The following is a 15,830-nucleotide window of genomic DNA, read 5'->3' as shown; positions in this document are numbered from 1 at the left end:
CTCAAACTCTCTTTCTAATGTTTCTCTATTCGTATTAGTTTCGACAGAATTCATTAGAATTCTGGTTGCTCCTCGACGTTAGCGAAATGTCAAAAACAGACAATTATATTCAAAATTGTACGAAGTATCTATTAAACTGTTCGTTTACGTTTCATTTAAAAATCTAATCTTTATGTTTATATAAATAGTTTAATAATAGATTGACTTGATATTGATAAGAGAATTTTTAATCGATTTGGACTTGAAAATTTTTACGTTTCACGTTAAAACGCGAACATATTTTTCCAATCTTTTATCTCTAAAGGAATGAGATCGTTATACTTTTTTTTTTTAGGTTTTAAAGTAAAGTTTCTTCTTTTTTTTTTACGAAGATTGACAACGACCAAGTATAGGGTGGGTTAAAAATAGATAATTCTTTTTCGAAACTTATCATATCATTATTTCGTAGGGGTTATTATTATTATTATTATTATTATTATTATTATTATTATTATTATTATTATTATTATTATCTTTCGGAGAAATGTTTCAGGCATGTTCTGTTTGTGAATAGATACGCGAAATAAATTCATCGATAAGTTCGCTGAGAAAGTTCGTTCGGAATACAAATAGATTGAGGTGGGAGAAAAAAAAATGCGTAGGTGGTGAAGTCGTGGATGAACCGGACGAGTGTATATTGCTCGTAAACAATTTGTAGCGCGTTTTCGAAGGATCCCCACGAACGACAATATAATGGAAGGTGCCGCACGTTCGGTCACGAACGAAAGATAATAACGCGCGTACGTCGAATATTAATGGCCGAACTCGTGCGGTTGAATTTATCAGAGTACGGAAAGTCTGTGTCGATGGAAGAAAAAAAAAAAAGAAGAGAGAGAAAGAGAGAACTTTCCATTTAGGTTTTTACTGGTTTTTTTCTTTTTTTTTGTTGAATTCTTGATTCAGATTCTTAAAAAAATATTTTCGACACTTTCCAATTTACGATTCATTGATTTTTATTCAATTAATTTTATTTTTAAATTGCTCTTGAAAACAGATATCGTTTATTTGAAGTAATAAAATTTTTTATTAAATCCCCTAGTAGCAGGCAACATATTGTAACTTGGATGCAATAAAAAAAAAATTATCATTGTATAGGGGCTTCGAGTTTTTTATCGATAGATGGCGTTCGCAAGCAACATTATCGACGAAGTATGAAAGGTTGCATAGCTTAAGGCACACACCATGGAATATTCAGGGGAATAATTATCGACGCAACTTTTATATTCATTGTGTGTAACTTTGAATAAACTAAAATTGCAAGATTTTCATATATTACCGATATATATATATACATATAAACAAACCCTTTATTTCACCGACAACTACGAATTTTCTCTTTATGCAGATATTAATAATAAAATACTATTATTGTTATTATTATTATTATTATTACTACTATCATTAATATTATTCAGGATCACTCACGTAGGAAGAGATGAGTGTATGCACGTGCAACCTGAAACTATGGCCGGCCAAGTATCAACAGGTGCTGTCAGTTGGTTGTTACATTTAATCGCTTCCTATTCTCTGTCAGGACTGTTATAAGTTAAGGGATTAGAATTTTGAAGAGAGATATACGCAAGAATATTTTCGAAGGAACGATTTAACCTATTATTAGAAAATCGATTAATACCAGCTTGAAATGTAAGTCCATTGTTCTCACTAAATGAAATTCATGATAATGGAATTAATTCTATTTTTCTATAGATAGATAAATATTTACCTTGACAGGTAGGTATATCAAAGTGAATTCATGTTGCTGTCCAGTGAAAGGGTCAACAATGGTAATGCGACTGTACAATGAGCGTTATCTCGTTCTCGACAATGACACGGTTAACAATGGACCCGTTACGCGTCGTCGTTCTTGGCCATTCAGGAACGTCACTGTTACACACATAGCTACGTATCTACTTACATACAGGTCACATCCAGCGATAAGGTGTTGTAGAAGAAATATCATTTTTAATCGAGAACATTGAAAATCGTCTTCTCTTTCACGAAAGGAAGGAAGAAATCTTAGAGAAGGGTAGTAGACGGGGGTTGAAGAGGTAGGATACTAAAGGATGGATACGTAAGTTGTTTGGCATCCATTTGGGCTGCAGGAGGTGAGCCCATTCCGAGATTGAATCCCACAAAACTGGCTGCGTCACGGTGTTATAATTAATTTATAATACCTCTAATTGCGCGGCCATGTCGGATGTGGCCGTCCCGACGTTTAATTTGTTCGCTAATTAAACGGGCTACGCGGCCTGGCACAATGCGCTCTCTCTCTCTCTTTCTCTCTCTCTCTTCTCTCTCTTTGTCTCTTTGTGTGTATGCGTTAGTGCGAGAGCACACACATATACACACATATATACACACATTTCTACTTTCCCAACGAGAAGCAGTAGACGACTCTAGGGGTGGCTCGAGTTGGCTCGAGGTGACTAGGGGTGGCTCGAGTTATGCATTCAGGAACGCCGAGAGTGGAACCGTTTCATGGTATCTCTTCTTCCTCTCACTTTTGTGGTTACGGATTCACCCTTCTTTTTCCTCTTCCCATTCTCTTCATTTTTCTCTTCATTCGAACGGGAAGCAAATCTACCTCTTTTCGTTTTTCTTTTCTTTTCTTTTCTTTTTCTTTTTTTTTGTTTTTCTTCTTTTTCCTTCTTTTCTCTACGGATGTCGTCGATTGTGACGAATTAATCGCACGAATAGCATCGATCTTTTTTCCTTTCTTTCTTTCTTTCTTTCTTTTATTATTATTATTTTCTTTTTTTAGTATCGTTTCGACGACACTCGAACGTAAACTTTCGTATCTCTTTTTGCGATACTGTCATTATTTTTTCTTTTTAAGACAGTAACAAGAGACATGAAGAATGTCGAGAATAATTTGGTAATAATCGTTGTTATAGCTTTTAATCGGTTGAGTAGTATTGATTCAATAAAATACATAAAAGAGTAAAAACTTCATCTCCCTTATAGAGAGCCATCGTTTTAAATGGTTTGACTCGAATCGAACGTTGCCGGTCACGTAGGAGATTAACCGACGTGCTACTTTCCATAAAAAGTTTCGGATTATTCGGTACGGTCATAAAGACGACAAACGAATAGAATCACCGATGAATTTTTCCGCGAGCGAGACAGCACGAACTTTGACCTTTTCTACGAACGAGTTTAATCCGGGCTCGCGAAAACTTTTATAATAAGAGGCTTGACAAGTCGGGAACGCGTTATAGTAGAAATCGGCAGTTATTTCGACGTTAAAAGTTATATTATTATAGCTTTTAGGCGGAGCTTCTTGGGAGGAGGGTGGTGAGGGGGTTTGGTGTTGGTGGTGATGGTGGTAGGAGCTCCTTTTCGCGTATGGATGAACTCGCGTTACCGTAATGGCGGACCTGGATATAGCGAAGCGATATATTTGTAATCGCTTTACGTACCGTGGATACGGTCAAAGTTCAACCTATAGAAGAGAGTAATGAGCTGTACGAGAGTATTAAGCGTTCTTTTGATATAAGCACCTTAAGACGGTTAATGAGTATTCGACTTACCATAGGCAGCCACTTGGAAATGATTCTTCTTGATTAACGTCCTTTTCTCGTTAGATGGAATAAATGTAACGTTAAAATATATTTCATCCATCATGATAGAATTACATTTTTTCATTTATTAATCATTATTCCTGGAGATAGACAAACCTCTATAATACTTTGTAGAAAAATCCTCGTGAAGGAGCTTTATAAAATTTATTTTATAAAATACAAACAACAAATGATAAATGATAATTTTATTCTCTTTTGTATAAAATGTTACGGTAAAATATCCTTCTCATCTAGGTAGAATTACATTTTTTTCCATTCGTTAATTGTACGCCTGGAGAAAGGCAACCCTTTATACTTCTTTGTTGAGAAATCTTCGTAAAGGGGCTTACAAAATTTATTTTAAGGCTGTTCATCACTCCCTGCTCTTATAATGATTTACGCTAACAATGAGTAATTCAATGAGCCGTAATTCTTGATCGATTTTGATGAACAAGGTCTCGTTTTGAAGACGAAGGTTTAAGCGAGCACGCGGCTTTCTTGAATTTTTAAAAAGCTTTATTTTCTTGAAAAAAAAATATCGCGTAAAAAATGGTGTCCTTTCGAAAATAATTTATGCATAGAAATAAGATTTTCTCAAAAAATTTTTCTAAAACCATGTTCTCGTTTAAACCTTCATCTTTGAAGCAAGACCTTGTTCATTAAAATCGATAAAAAATTACACCTACACTCACTATTGTTGTAAACGCTGTTTTTAATATTTTTCATGAAAAAAACGTTTCGTATATTGGTGCTTTTTGAATTTTGTAGTAAAAGAGAAGAAGCTTATAATGATTTTTGTATAAACGCTTACGCAGTGTGCGTTTTGCAAAATATAATATTTCCACGAAGTAAACGATTGCTTGTATGTGTGTGTGCGTAAAATGAGATTCAGAGTTTCTTAATATTTTGTAGTAAATATAAAATTATAAGATAAAGTAATTTAATATTTGATTTCACTTATATTTCGAACACGGAGTTGTTACCAACATTTAAAGTAAACAACAACAAACTATTGGTTGACTTTGATACAAATCCAGTCAGTTTTCTTTCGTATTTCGACGAGTTAACATCGTCGAAACTCTCTTCCTATACGACTAAAATCAGATAATTTATATTTCCGATAATTTGATAATTATTTAAACAATATATAGCGAACACGATGTATAGCAAATTAATATTTAAACGATAGTACATTCGTTTAAACATTCAATAGTTCAGAACACGCGATAAATATAAAACAATCTTAACATTTCAATGCGATTAAATTTTGAAGAAGGAAACATTGTCTTTGTCTAATATCAACAAAAACGGACTGTAAACGAACATGAGCTGTTATCGAACTAGTTTTCTTTTACATTCCGACGAGTAAACATCGGAGCTCTCTCTTTCCATACGTTTAAGATTAAAATATTAATGCTTTTGCGAATTTGATAATTATTTAAACAATATATAATATACACGGAGTATAACAAATCAATATTTAAACGATAGTATATTTATTGAAATATTAAATAGCTCAGAGCACGCGATAAATATAAAATAATTTTACTTTAATATTTCAATACGGTTAAATTTTGAAGGAGAAACATTACCTTTGTCTAATATCAACAAAAACGGACTGACAGAGTTCACAGACAAACTTGAGTTGTTATCGAACTAGTTTCCTTTTACATCTCGACGAGTAAACATCGGAGCTCTCTCTTTCCAAGCAGGTAAGATTAGAAATGTAATATTTTCGATGATTTTATAATTATTTAAACATTGTATTATCTACGTACTTACAATATAATTAATTAATATTTAGAGAATAAATCATACACTCGGGAAGTAGAGTCGATGTCGGTCGTAACAAGAAATTCGTCTTTAGTTTTTTATTTTCGTCGAAGTCCTGTTTTCATCACCTTGAAGAAAGTCGTTCAATAACAAGGAAGGTTGAAAGTAAATATATTTTTATATGAAACATTTGTTCAATATTATCGAGTCTTTGTTATAAGAACGATGATACTAATTACTTCGTTTCTCTTTTTCTGTTTCAGAACTTCGTTGCAATAGTGCGCTAATGTAGCAATGAAGTAATCGTGTATTTGTATCTTTAATATAAAAAATAAAAAGTCGCGTAGTAGAAGCAGTGTTTGTTCGTTCGCGTTTCGCGATTTAAACAACCTGTGTTTTTGCATCGACTGCGAGCAATGCAGTCGTTAGAATCAGTGTTTAAGTTGCAAAGTTTTGTGTTTTTTTAATAGTCGCAAAAACTGTATTTATACGCTATAGCAAAGTTTCGGGAATTAACTTCAATGACCGTTCGTTGATAAATAATTATCGCGTATTAGAGTCAGTGCATCATTAAAGAGGATCTCAACCAACTTCGATATCGACCTATCTCATTTTCAACCACCTACAAATAATCCACCCTCGATTTCGACCTAATTCGCTGTACGAGTGTTTTGGAGCCATCGCAGAACTTCTCAAGTAGTAAGTGAATTTTTAAGTCCCTCCGATCACTCAATCATGTCGAGGACTAAAGGTCCTAATCGACACGAGTGATTGCTTGTAATTAATTAACGAAAGAGATTTGAGTGACCACGAGTAAATTTCTTTGGAGATTTACTCGTTAATAGTATCTAGTTTTTGATTTATTTATTAGATCAGAATAAGGTCTCCTTGTTCAAACGCGTTTATAATTATGTGAAATTTTGAATATTTTAATGTATTTTAAAATATTTTTCTCTCGCGAAAATAGTAAAAAAATCGATATTAACGAATTTTGATAAAGAATGAGCAAGAAGACATTCGCGATGGATAGTCTCTGGATTACATGCAAAACTGTATGATTTTTTTGTAATAATTAGAATAATCGCTTGTAAGATGGAGTGTTCGAAATTAATGAAATATTTAATCAATTTCAATCGATAAAAGAAAAGTCTTTGTAGAGTCATTGCTTTCGAAAGAGAAAAGAAATTATAAGCTATTATATATTATAGTCATTTTCAAAGGTACACCAGAAAATTTCGAGAATGGTTCTTAGTTATACTTTAATGTTACCATGTAGTCACTCAAAATGCTCTTATAATAATGATTGTAGATTTGAATAGGATTATTTTATTTTATATATATTTTTATTATTAAAATCGAGTAATAAATTTGTCAAAGTTCAAACAGAATCATAATTTTGTTTTAATAATATTAAATTTTATATTAAAGTTAAATCAGAAATTTTGCACTTTTCTTCTTTTCTAAAGTTCGATTAAACTCATAATTTTATTCTTATAAAATCAAGTTATATATTAAAGTTATAGTTGTAAAATGTACAAGATACAAGAATTGTGGGGACCACTGAAAGTACATTGAAGCAACATGCACACAAAGCTGAAAGGAGCACATACGAGTACACAAGTGTGCCAAGGTCCCATTTTGCCCCGCGTACACGAATAGGATTATTTCATATTTTGCATTTTTATTATTAAAGTCGAGTCTCATGCATTTTTCAATTTTTTCTTTCTTTTCTTCCTTTTAGAGTTAAATTAAATCGAATTAAATTTTGTAATTTTTATCTTTTACAAATACTATATTATTCATTTCTATAAAATTAAGTTCAATTAAAGTCATAGTAACGAAACGTATGATATGGCAATTGTGAGGAGCACTGAAACTGCATTGAATAAAGGTGCACATGCAGCTGAAACAAGCACACTGGGATACGTGCCAAATTCTCTCTTTGCTACGCGTTACAGGGAAAGAATAGTTGTTTAGATCAGAATCGAGAATTTATCATATTCTTTGAAAAACTTTCTTAATGTCAATTAAATTAAATTAAAATGAAAAATTTTATCTTTCGTAAGTAATATACATAAAAAATATATACTAAGTAATATACGATACTAAGTACTATATACTAAGTAATATATATAAATATATACTTTTTTCTTTCCTTATCTCTTTTATTTTTTATGAAATCAAGTAATGTTGGAATCATTAAATTAAGGCTTTTTAAAATGACGAAACATATAGGAAATAATAATTATGGGGAACATTGCAGCTGCACTGATAAAGTATATAAAAATAAAATAAGTACACTTCGATATAAACCATCTTTATTTTCATTAAGTTTAAGGGAAGCGATTAAGGAACAAAAATTTTTCATTTTCGATACAAGTAATTCAATGTAAGTTAAAAAATATATTAAGTTATGAATATTTAAAAATGAAATTTACATGAACATTCGTGATACCGATTTAGATTTTTATATAGAAAATCATCAATGGGTCTCCGGAAGCAGCAACCTCCAAGTGGTGAGACCTGGGTCGGTATTACTTGCGACATATCGAAATCTAAATCTAAATTATGTAACGCAAGTACTACCGGGCGAATGGCTGCATATTTTTACGTGTGTTTTCAAAATTTTTTCTTTCCAAATTTAATTAAATATTAAAGTACTTACATTTTATATTGCTCATCATAATTACAATGAATAAACGAATCAGCTATAGTATAATATAATTTTTAAATAATTCCTTGGAGGAACTCATCGAAAAATTAAAATTTCTTTATTATCCTTATTCGTTCTTATTTATTATTCACAAACAATAAAGTATAAAATTTGATACAACGAACAAACGCTTTTCAATTAATTCACATATAGTCAGAGAAATTCAATCCGACAAAAAACTTATTTTTTGCTTTCGTCAGAAAAATAACTACTATTTTTATTAAATGCGAAAATTTTTATCATACTCTAACTCATTTGTTAAGTAACGTCGATAGAGAAGTAGACGATATTACAGAAGCTTACATACCGTAGGAACAGACTAATAATGGGTACAATATTCGTAATTCATATTTTGTAATTCATATTATATATATTTCTCGTTGAAGTTCGCATACGTTACGAGAGATAGATGATGAATAATAGCCTTAAATATAACGAATAAAATAACTTTATAACAATTTCATTGAATATCATTGATAATCGTGATTATCGTATAACCTCGTAAATATTTTTCTATTATTTTATATAAGATACAAGTAACATAGGTTTTGTTTTATCGATTAAATACGACGAATTGATTGGACGATTATTGTTGATATTATTTCGTGATTCGTTTCCTATGGTTCAACCGGCTCTCGTATACACTTCGTACGGACGGAGCAATTTGCAAGAAATTATTGTCTCCCCTATCTCTCGCTGGGAATCTCCATTTCCCGGACGCCTAATATGCTTATAACATGGGGTTGGGTGGGGTAGAGTGGACGAGGGAGGTAGGAGGAGGGGGATGGGAGGACTGGATGGTGTCGTTTGAAGGTGTGTACCTAGTCCCGACTAATCAACGGTGTCTATTATAGCCGATCGTATCGTTCTCTCACGCGGTCTTCGTATTATTAGAAGAGTACTTCAAATATGAGCCCTCGAGCGTTAAATCGATACCGAATCGATATTAAATCGATTTTAGACCGAAACGTTGAAGTGATCAGATTAAATTCGTCACAAATGTCGTTGACGTTAACTTTGAAACTACCTATATGTATCCGGATAAATCCTCGTAAAAGGAAGGGATGAAGTTCGTACGAGGGTATTAATTATCGGATTATAAATTCCCGAAGATTATTTTTTCTCTTTTTTTCTTTTTTTCTTTTTTTTCGAACTAATAATCAATTTGTTTCCTGTCGGTCGCATTTCAATTATCGTTTGTCATTCGTTTTCCCTTTTTTTTTTTTTTGCATTTAGTGTAAATTCAATTAGTCACTTCATCGATGATTTCTACAAAATCATAGGTACGAGAGGTCGCATATCCCCAACCGCACAATTTCATTACCGACGTAGCGTAAATCATTTTGTTGACATTTCAATTATTTTCGAAAATACTATATTACTCTAATGCGATCAATAATAAGTTACTATTCGAAATAACGTACTAGTACGTGTTTCAATCACGATAAACGAACAATATTTCATTTCTTTTTTAACTAATTCATCTAAGAGAATTTCATATCATATTTATTCAGTTTTTATCGTTCACCGTCCAGAAAATTAATCGACGGGTTCACGAGCTTACAAGAACGTTGAAAATATGTTTAGAAACACTAATGATTTTTTTGTTCTCCGTATATTTCTTTTTTTTTTTGCCATACATACGTACGAAAAGTAATATAATCGTTACAAACAAAGCAATATAACATTTTTTGTTATCTTTTTTCTTTTTTTTTTCCTTTCATTTAGTTATTATTACGTTTGAACAGTGGACAGAGAATATTCTTTCGTACGAAGTTTAAACAATCCTGTTATATATTTTCCCTCGTACAGGCTGGAATGTAGTTAATGCGTATTTCTACGTTAATACGTGCGAGAAACAAGTTTTCCTTTGTATATATATATGTGTGTGTGTGTGTGTATGTATGTATGTATGTATGTATGTATGTATGTATGTATGTATGTATTTTCTGATATTTCATTTTCATTCGTTGTCGTTCACAAGTGTTTTCGACTTTAAATCAATATACACGTATGTATATGTATATATATATTTAGATATAGATTATATATATTGTATTAACTATATATATACGTATATACGAGAATATACGTATATATAGGCACGTTTTTCTGCCATTGTCATCTGTTATGAGTACATCAAACAATTATTGCACGTGCAATCGTTTAACACGTACGTCCAGCGACATTAACAATAGTGTACGTGGTTGCATCGTTAAGTTACATGACGTTCCAACGTAATTTGTCCCTTTTATATTTCTTTCACTCGATGATGATGAACGTTTCTGATAATAAATGTGCTCTTTTTCGAAAATTTTGCATTAATTTGACATGCTGACATTTTTCTATTCGTTAATAAAGTACCAAAGTAAAATAGAGAGAGAAAGAGAGAGAAAGAAAATTAGACGAGAAAAATATTCAGATATTTTTTTCCAAGTTTTTATATTACTAGGACTTTAGTTACTCGATCGTTATCAGAATTACAAAACTATGAGCGTCCAGAGAAAGAGGAAAAGAAAAAGAAGAAGAAAGAAAAGGAAAAATAGATAAAGGAATGCAAAGCTCTGTTTCTTCTGTTTTCGTATTATCTGCCGTTATTGAAGAAAAGCTTTAGGGATTTTTACACAAAAGCTTTTAAAGAATACGTTTCTCCCATCGACAAAAATCATTTTATCTTATCTTTGACATCGTATTTATTTTCTCTATTATATTTTCTTGAAGATTTCAAAATATATGTTATTTATTATGAACGTTAAAATTATTCGTTTTGTATCACAGATTTATATTACTCGTTAATTTATAAATATTTTTTTTTAAATAATCGAAGAACAATAAGAAATTTTTGTATTATGGTTCATTTAAAAATTTATTTCTATAATTATTAGATCGGTTTTATCAGATATATATATGTATACAGATACACACACTCAAATATCCACAAATAAATATTGACTTATTTCGAATTGATTGTGATATGGAGAAGTCTAATAACGATTGAAAGTTGCTAGTATAAATATTTGAGTTAACACTTTATAGATTGCAGTTTAATTAATTACTCCTAGTACATGTGAAGTGAAATCTTGAGAGTTGAGTTCGGAACACTCCTGTATATCTTCGTAACCGGTAACCAGTAAATTAAACATCCGATTTTCTCGATGCATTTGGTCAATATTTCGTTTAGAATATTATTGTTTTGATAAATACGAATAAATGTAAGTATCACGTTCTTTTCTTTTATTTTTTATTACTTTCTCTTTTTTTCAATTAAACGAAACGAAAGACGTTTGAAAAGAAGGAAGAAATCAGATCTGTTCTTCGTAGGGCAAAATTTAATATTTACGATTATTGTAAAGTCAAACTTGATCGATCAATCGGGCGTTAAAAAATTTTCCTTTGATAATACTACTACTACTACTACTACTACTACTACTAATAATAATAATAATAATAATAGTGATTTTGGAAAGAAAAAAAATATCACAGAAAATCGGAGTCTTTACTATTGCCAACGAAATCGGCCTTACGCGATATGTCTTGGAAAATGATGAAGTATTTAATATAAAGTTAATGTAGCTTGCGACCGAGGGCTTGATCGATGCTATCCATCGATCAGCTTCACACCTTCGAGAAAAGAGATATAGTCGTTCGCTCAGTTCTAGTTCGTCGCTCGTCGTAGAGTCTACGCGCGGCTTAATGGAGACGTTTTTATTAAACTTTCGGTCTCTCAGTTATTTCGATTTTCTTATTCCACCTACATAAATCATACGACTAGCTATGAAGAACGCGAATTTCATAAGAATATGCGAATAATTCTTTACGTATACGAATGTACAACATACATATACATTTGTTATATAAATTTATAATTTATATACATTTACATCTATTTACTTACACATTATACGATTATTATATAAATTTGTATATAATAAATATAAGTATGTATCTATGTCATAGACATGTGTATGTATATATATAGAAGTATATATGATGCGTGAGAAATTCATAAATACATTCATAATATATAAATTTGTAATATAATACGCATATAGTTGTATCTTCTATGAATATATATATAGTACGAAATATGAATAAATTTGTTAAATAAATTCACATATAGTACACAGTTCTATTTTAATCAGAGATATTATCAATGTATTTAAAAATTTAATATGTAGTAACAGCGTGTGATATCCGGTGAACGTATATGTATATATATTTTCTACGAGTATGTAAACAATCAAGTGAAATTCGAGCGAAATTCATTGACGTAATTACCGGCGAAGTTATAACTGGTATAAATTATCAAATTTTATTGTACGTTATAAATCTTGTAACCAAGTTGACCGGACATTCATGTGTTTACACATAGTAACATACATACATACATACGTATATTCGAGATATAAACACAACCTTTCTCATTTATAATTCGATTTACTCGGTATACCGAGAACTGTTTTTTTCTATCAAAATACAGTTTTGTTTTCGAGCTCGTGTACACTTCGATCAAGTTCGATAGAAAATTAATCATTCGGTCTTTGGAGAGTATTTGAGCGAGCAACATCGTTCCGAAGATGAGAAGATATCGTTTTATCTTTATGGTAAATAGATACGTTAAGTGTGAAGTTCATGATATCTTAAAATTTACCTATTTACTATAACAAATTAATTAATATTATTAATTTAATCCAAATACATTATCCAATTACGATTCTGCGTTTGTCGTCGACAGATTCAATCAGTATTTTTAAATGTTTGGTTAGCATTTTAAATAAATTATCAGTATTTATAATAAAATATCAGTACGCAATATAACTTATGTAAACATGATGCAATCCTGACATCTAATTATTTATACTGTCCAAAATATATTCGTGTATACTGACAAATTTATTTTATAAAATATATATAATTAATAAATAAAAATAGAAGAGTTTCTTGTGTAATATAACGAACTTATACATTAGCATTATAACAGTCTACTGTTCTAATTCTCTTTTTCTCTTTTTTTTTCTTCGGATTAACAAGAGAAAGTATTCAACAAGAAATATATTGTTCGCGAAATTAGAGCTTTCTTTTTTACATTAATTAATATTATTAATTAAATTTAATTTTTCAATGTACATATACACCTATACATGTAGCTAATTAATTTATCGTTATTCGATAGTTCATAGATATTTGAGAAAGTCAGTTGACATTTGTCGAATGGATCATTCTCCTCGTCTATACATATAGTACATTTATGGTGTAATCGAGCTTATCGACTGTAAATAAATAAAAAATAGATCTTTTTTTGTTCTTGAAATCTTTCGAAGACGATCCATTACTTTCATTCTTCTTCTTCTCTCTCTCTCTCTCTCTTTGAACCAACAATAGAAAGTGTTCAACAAGAAGTATATAATTTATCGCGAGTTTAATTATTCAGAGTTTTGCTTTTTTTATTTGAATTAATATCATGAATTAAATTGAAATTTAAATTCACATATACCTGTATACGTACTCTAGACCATAAAGAAGAAATATTCAATATAAAGTATATAATTTTTCGCGGATTTAATTATATAGATTTTTCTTTTATTTTCATTGATATTATTAATGAAATTTAATTTTAATATATATATATATATATATATATATACCTATATAAATAAAAATCATCAACTTATCGTTATTCGTTTATAGATATCGTTTATAGATATTTTAGAAAATCAGTCGACATTTGTCGAATGGACCATACTCCTCCTGTATACAAGTAGTACAGTTATGGTGTAGCCGAACTTATCGATTGTAAATAAATAAGGGGTAGATGTTTTTTTTTCTTGGAGTCTCTCGAAGATGGTCCATTGCACTAATTCATTCTCTCCCTCTCTCTCTTTCCTTTATATAGACTCTATGTAGACTTACGAGAGAGAGAGAGAGAGAGAGAGAGAGAGAAAGAGAGAGAGAGAGAGAGACCACAGTATCGGTGCGACAAAGGAGTAGTAGTACCCGTAGGAGGTGCTAGAGGATGAGGAGGAGCAGTAGAAGGAGGGGAAGAGGAGTAGGTAGAAGAGGAGGTGAAGGAGGAGGAGAGGAAAGAGGTACTCTAAGGGGGTAGATGCGTCGGCGTGTTGCGCCGTAGCTTTTGCCGCGGCACACGGCAGTCCATTGGCGAAGTCCTAACGAACAACCGCCGGTCACGAAGCTTTCCGCGTCGTCGAAAAGTTCGCGAGACCGCGTGTTCTCTTCGATACTCGACGAATTTTCATATTATATAAATAATTGCTTTAAGGTTTTTCATCGCGAGGAGGGAAAATCTATTTCACGATTTTCCTCTTCTTTTCTCGAGTACGTTCCTTTTCATTCCCCTCCTTTTTATCGTCACATTTTTCCTTTTTTTTTTTTTAATATCTTTTCTCATTTTCCTCTTTTCTCTTTTCGTTTTTCTTTCTCTTCGATTCCTTCATCTCGATAGAAAAAGAATAAGGGCAGCGACGATCTTGAGTGATTTTAATTAGTGCGTTAATCTGTTCGTAATTATGAAGAAAAAGTTGTGAGAGAGAGAGAGTGTGTAAAGGATTTGTTTCTTCTGTTTCCTTTTTCTTTTTCGAATCATTGTCAATATCATCGTTATTATCGTCGTCGTCGTCGTCGTGCGTGTTCATCGTGCGATATAAATTTAAAAATTTGAATTATACATAGTATCACGAAAGAGGAAAAGTTTGAAAGTCGTGACGTTCTCTTCTTGTTTTATTAAATTTCGACTTTAAAAAAGTGATACTCGACTTTTTATCGTGACTTTGCGTGTATTACTCGTACATACATTATACGTATACTTATCATCTGTGTACATGTAAAAAGGGATTCCACTCCCTTCCCTCGCTCTTCGAAAAAAAGAAGAGAAAAGATAAAAAAAAAAAAATTGAAGAAAAAGGAAGAAGAAGAAAGAAAAAGAAAGGCGAAACTTTTCCGGAACGATAAAAGTTACGCCCGGCAATTTTGTTCCCGTTAGATCGGCTTGGAAAGTTCGTTCATTAGCTTCTATCCCCTGAGACACACACGACGACAGTATATTCGTCCGAGAAAAGAGGATTTTCGATCCTGAAGAGAGCATGTCATTTGCTCTCCCTTTCTAATACCATTCTAATACCATATACACTCTTTCTCACTTTTTTTTCTTTTTATCTTTCTTTTTACCGATCTATCCATCTATCCATCTCTATTTTTTCTCTTCCTCTTTCTCTCTCTCTATTTTTCTTTTTACCTATCTATCTATCTATCTATTTATCCATCTATCTACCTATCTATCTATCTGTCTGTTTATCTATCTCCTTCTCTTTTCTTTACTCTTCGTTTCTTCTTTACGTGAATTTAGTCTCGTGGTTTACGTTGTCACGAATTTATATTCTCTCTTCCTGTTTCTTCTCTCTTTCTCTTTCTCTCTTTTGGTCGTTCATTCGTGAGTGTACCATGACTACTTAGGATGGTTTACCGATGGCATGGTTGTTAGCAACGGATTATAAAGTTTACCGCGGTCAATGGAAAACTGGGGCACGCCCAAAGCCACGCCGTCGCGATTTTGGCGACGCAATCCCACTTTCTCAACGATGTGAAAGAATACCCGAAAAGATCCCTTACAAGCGAGTGAGACGGAGATAGAGATTGAGAGAGGATAATAGCTGGATGTCGCGACCCTCGTGATTTATAGACTGCGAGAGTGTGTGTGAGAGAGAGAGAGAGAGAGAGAGAGAGGAAAAGAG

The 15,830-nt window shown here is 31.8% G+C and overlaps 1 protein-coding gene across 6 annotated transcripts in view; it reads left to right on the top strand.

The window, feature by feature from the left end:
* The first annotated feature begins 14,210 nt into the window (after positions 1 to 14,210).
* LOC127064485 (lachesin) overlaps positions 14,211 to 15,830 on the top strand; it is a 183,403-nt gene continuing 181,783 nt past the window's right edge. For 3 of the 6 annotated variants that reach the window (XR_007781726.1, XR_007781725.1, XM_050995597.1), the window contains exon 1: positions 14,222 to 14,418. The gene's annotated coding sequence lies outside the window, so the exon portion shown is untranslated. Of the gene's footprint in view, positions 14,419 to 15,830 lie in introns of all 6 variants that reach the window. The other 3 variants (XM_050995601.1, XM_050995600.1, XM_050995598.1) reach the window with 2 other exon arrangements.

This window comes from Vespula vulgaris, chromosome 6, assembly GCF_905475345.1.
Source record: "Vespula vulgaris chromosome 6, iyVesVulg1.1, whole genome shotgun sequence".
Classification (NCBI taxonomy): domain Eukaryota; kingdom Metazoa; phylum Arthropoda; class Insecta; order Hymenoptera; family Vespidae; genus Vespula; species Vespula vulgaris.
This window is presented reverse-complemented; position numbering and strand designations above follow the sequence as displayed.